The sequence below is a fragment of the Camellia sinensis genome, chromosome 15 (genome assembly GCF_055761805.1).
Source record: "Camellia sinensis isolate YWXY chromosome 15, ASM5576180v1, whole genome shotgun sequence".
Lineage (NCBI taxonomy): Eukaryota > Viridiplantae > Streptophyta > Magnoliopsida > Ericales > Theaceae > Camellia > Camellia sinensis.
Genome location: NC_138975.1, coordinates 127,912,662 through 127,918,053, shown reverse-complemented (window position 1 = coordinate 127,918,053; position 5,392 = coordinate 127,912,662).

Sequence of the window (5,392 nt, the reverse complement as noted above, 5' to 3'; positions counted from 1 at the left end):
GAAAAATTATGTGGTGGTCTTGGGGACAAGTTTAGATGGTATTTTTACTTGATATTATTGAATTTTTTTTTTTAAAAGAGACTTGATATTATTGGTTGAAATTGTGAGATCGATTTGTTAAGATATTAGGAAACAATTTGACAAGTATCAAGTAATAAGTAGTGTGGAGCATTGTTCTTAAACCGTCAAATAATCTCCAAAGATTATTCTTAAAATGATAAAAAATAAATAAAAAAAAAAGTTTGACTCTTTAATTATGAGTACACTAAAATCTAATCAAGACGACAAAAGAATTTCAAAAAAATTTATATATAAATCACAAAATTTGATATTCATAGAATAGGACACTCAATCTATAAACCTAATTTTGAATTTTTTTTTTCTCCAAAAGTTTACATTCTAAAATACTTTTGTTCACAAGGACATGATGGTACAAAATATCCAAACTACCCTCTTCAACTCTTACTCGTTCAAACCCATATCTCTTCAAAATCTCTCACCCGCCCTCTCTCTCTCTCTCTCTCCATTCATAAATCTAATTTTGAATTTTTTTTTTCTCCAAAAGTTTACATTCTAAAATATTTTTGTTCATAAGGACATGATGGTACAAAATATCCAAACTACCCTCTTAGACTCTTACACGTTCAAACCCATATCTCTTCAAAATCTCTCACTCGCCCTCTCTCTCTCTCTTGCTCTCTCCATCTTTATGTTGTGTTTGGTTGGAAAATTTATGAAGGAATTTAGAAAGAAAAAAAAAAAAGTATGCGAAATTAGATAAAATATAATTATATTTTATTCATATTTCACTTATTTTTTCATTTTCTCTTTCCAAATCTCTTATTAAATCTGTCAATCAAAAACAACGTTGAACTTCCCATTCCTTTCCTTTTTCTCATCAACCCACCCATTTTCTCAAACCCTCTCTCTCTCTCTCTTCTTCACCACTGTCATCGCCCCTTCTTCACCACCGTCTCCTTCGTCGCATCCACCTTCGCTAGAGCCACTGCTACCGCATCTCCCGTCAGTTCCTTCACCTCCGCTGCATACTCCGACGCCAGAGCCTACAGTGTCCACACCATAGTATGTAGAACTTCACCATCACCATCATGTACAGATCTCTCTCGTCAGCTATCGCCAGAGAAGTCCAGATCGACTTCGCAAATCGACGGATTTTTCGCCATCATCACACGGTTTTGCCAATGGTTTAATCACGCTCAGGTTCGCCCTCCTCCACGCTCCATCGTCGCCGTCCTCCTCTGCTGGTGCGTACGCATGTTATTAGATCTGCTTTGAATTTCTAAATTGCATTGTTTCTTGAAAATTGGTAAACAACTATAAGCACATGGCAGAGTGAGAAATATTATACCAATAGTATAAGGGACACGAAATAACCATGGATAGTTAGTTAGGCCAAAACATTTACATAACTCAGTTTGGTAAATAAATTATTTAAGTAGCAGAACTGAAATACAGAAATTATGTAAGTATATAACCATAATCACGGTAATTTGGTAAACAGGCAGAAACTAAAATACAGAAATTATGTAAGTAAATGACCATAACTACGGTACAAAACAGAACAGAACAGAGGTCACTGAAGTGACAGTCAGAACAGAGGAACGGATTCAAGAGGTGGCTCGTACGGATTCTAGAGGTGGCTCCCACAATAGTGTAGCACTTAGCTCCACACAACACTTTGCTTTGCACAGAACAGAAGTACAGATTCAAGAGGTGGCTCCAACAATAGTGTAGCACTTAGCTCCGCACAGAACAGGGGTCAATGGATCAGAGGGTCACAAAGTAACCAAACAGAGACTAATGGTTATTTAAGTCCCCCAAGACATGAGACTCCCGTGGCGGTACTTACAAAACATAATTATATATAAGGTCATAGCTAAATATTCTTTAAAATATAAACAAATATATCCATGAATTTCCTTTTAAGTAAATGAGATTCAGAAAATAATCCACGTAACTGAAACCTTTATAAAACATAACTTTAGTTTATAATAGTTTATAAAACATAATTTGTATAAAATAAATATGGTAAGCCAAAACATAAATAAAATACATTTTAGTAACTCAAGATATAATATAACTCACCTTAACTTTAATACCTCACTCTTTCTTTCCACTATTAAAAATCCTTTTAGTTTCCACCATTTTTTCCTTCCATTCTTTTCTTTCTTTCTCTCATTCCTTTGTTCTTTCCTTCCTTTCTTTCTTTTCTTTCTTCTTCACCCAGCCGAATCACCTCCCTATTTATGAGAAGGTGAGACCATTGGTTGGCCAACACGTGGCCAGTCCATCCCTCTCTCCTAGATTCGATATTAATTTCATGATTCATTCTTATCCTTAATAAATATTTAAGATAATTATCCTTTGACCTAAGTTTTTAATATAATTATATAAATAATTTAATTCTTAATTAAATTACACTCTATTTTATACCAACAGAAAATTAATTATTTATTTTACTATCACACTCATTATTATTATTATTATTATTATTATTATTATTATTATTATTATTATTATTATTTTGACCCTTAAACTTTTACAAATTATATTATTTTACAAAATTACGCATAATAATATATAGTAAATTATATATTTTTCAAACTAAGATTAAATAATATTAATATAAATTCTACAGAATAATTAAAAATCTGAATTGTTACACAAACTCTCCCCATATTGACTTTGGGGAGTAAATTTGAATAACTTAAATACTCATTCTATATGTAAACATTAGTTCTATAAACATTTTCTTAATAATTTCTACATATATTAACAAATTTATTACTGTATCTTAATATAATTAAAAAAGATGTGAAAATATTTTCTTAATATTTGTGGATTACGAACAGATTGTAAAAAAATATAATTAAAAAAAAAAGCAAGAAAAAACTTCAACAACAAATTAATTTAACCAAAAATGTATATTAATTTTAATATTTTTTGAAACTGTTAATTTATTGTGTACTGATAAGAAATTTATTAAATTGGAAGAACCAAAATCTGATTGAAGAACAAATTTTGAAAAAGAAAAAAATTGTATAAAAGCACAATCAATTATGAAAAAAATAATTAAAAAAAATGGCAGAAGCATCTATGTTTGAGGGATAACAACAGATTCTCTGGGTTGTTTTGCCAAAAAAGTGGGAAAAAACTTGAACATCAAATTAATTTCACAAAAAATGTATATTAGTTTTAATATTTTTTCAAATTGTCCATTTATATTTTGTAATCATAAGAAAATTATTAAATTTTAAGAAGCAAATCTGTTTGAAGAACAGATTTTGAAAGAAAAAAAAAATAGTAATATAACTGCACAATAGATTTTGAAAATAAAAAAATAGAACTTTTTTGATAAATCTATTTTCTAAGAGCTTTATTCCATCCAACTCATATTTTTTTTTATTATTCCATTAGGTCCAATCTGAGATAAGAAGACTAAAATATCATTTTCATCTACTTATGTTCCATTTAGTTTACATTATTTTCTTATGTTTCAATAAGTCCTATGGGTGACATAATTACCAAAATACCCTTAATGTGAATGTTCACACCGTCAATATAAATGTTTATATCGTCAATGTGTAGGGGCTCGGCTCATATCGATCCTCGTGGGTGCCCGAAAAAATTCGAGTCGGGCCGGGCTGGCCCACAAGCCAAAAAAATAGGCCCGACCCGGCCCATTGATAATATGAATATTCACATTGACAAGTTAACATTCACATTGATAGGAGTGTAAAATTGGCATGCGGCCTGTAGGCGGCCCGAAACCAGCCCGTCGCCCCGGGCCGGCCCGTTCACAATATGAATATTCACATTGATATATTAACATTAACATTAACATTGACAAGAGTGTAAAATTAGCCCATGACCCGTGGGCAGCCCGATGCCCGGGCCGGGGCCCGGGTCGGGGAGGGCCCTGCCCGGCCCGGCCCGGCCCGTTGACAATGTGAATATTCACATTGACATGTTAACATTCACATTGATAGAAGTGTAAAATTAGCCCGCGGCCTGTGGCTGGCCCGAAACCCGCCTGCGGCTCGTAGGCTGCTCTGGGCGAGCTCGGCCCGACCCGTTGATAATGCAAATATTCACATTGACATGTTAACATTCACATTGATAAGAGTATAAAATTAGCCCGCGCCCCGTGGCTGCCCGAAACTAGCCCACGGCCCGTGGGCGGCCTGGGGCGGGCCCGACCCGCCTGTTGACAATGTGAATATTCACATTGACATATTAACATTCGCATTGATAAGAGTGCAAAATTGACTCGCGTTCCATGGGCGGCCCGGGGCAAGCCCGGTCCGGCCCATTGACAATGTGAATATTCACATTGACACATTAACATTCACATTGATAGGAGTGTAAAATTGGCCCGTGGCCCGTGGGCGGCCCGAAGCCCGCCCGCTGCCCAGGGCGGGCCCGGCCCGGCTCATTGACAATATGAATATTCACATTGACATATTAACATTAACATTGATAAGAGTGTAAAATTAGCCCATGACCCGTGGGCAGCCCGAAGCCCGGCCCCAGGCCGACGCGAGCCCGGCCCGTTAACAACGTGAATATTCACATTGACATGTTAACATTCACATTGATAAGAGTGTAACATTAGCCCGTGCCCCGTGGCTGCCCGAAACACGTCCACGGCCCGTGGGCGGCCCGAGGCGGGCCCGGCCCGGCCTGTTGACAATGTGAATATTCACATTGACATGTTAACATTCACATTGATAAGAGTGTAAAATTGACTCGCGTCCCATGGGCGGCCCGAAGCCCGTGGGCGGCCCGGGGTGGCCCGAGTTTGGGTCCGGGCCTACCCCGGGCTGCGGGCGAGCTTCGGGCAGCGGACAAGTTTTACACTCCTATCAATGTTAATGTTAACATCTCAATGTGAATATTCACATTGTCACGGGTCGGGCCAAGCCCGCCTCGGGCTGCGATCTGGCTTCGGGCCGCCCACGGGCTGCGGGCCAATTTTACACTCCTATCAATATGAATGTTAACATGTCAATGTGAATATTCACATTGCCAACGGGCCGGGCCCGCCCTGGCCCGAAGTCGGGCTTTGGGTTGCCCACGGGTCACGGGCCAATTGTACACTCTTATCAACGTGAATGTTAACATGTCAATGTGAATATTCACATTGTCAACAGGCCAGGCCGAGCCCGCCCCGGGCCGCCCACGGGCCGTGGACGGGTTTCAGGCAGCCACGGGACGCGGGCTAATTTTACACTCCTATCAATGTGCATGTTAACATGTCAATGTGAATATTCACATTGTCACAGGTCGGGCCAAGCTCGCCTCTGGCTACGGTCGGGCTTCGGGCCGCCCACGGGCTGCGGGCCAATTTTACACTCTTATCAATGTGAAT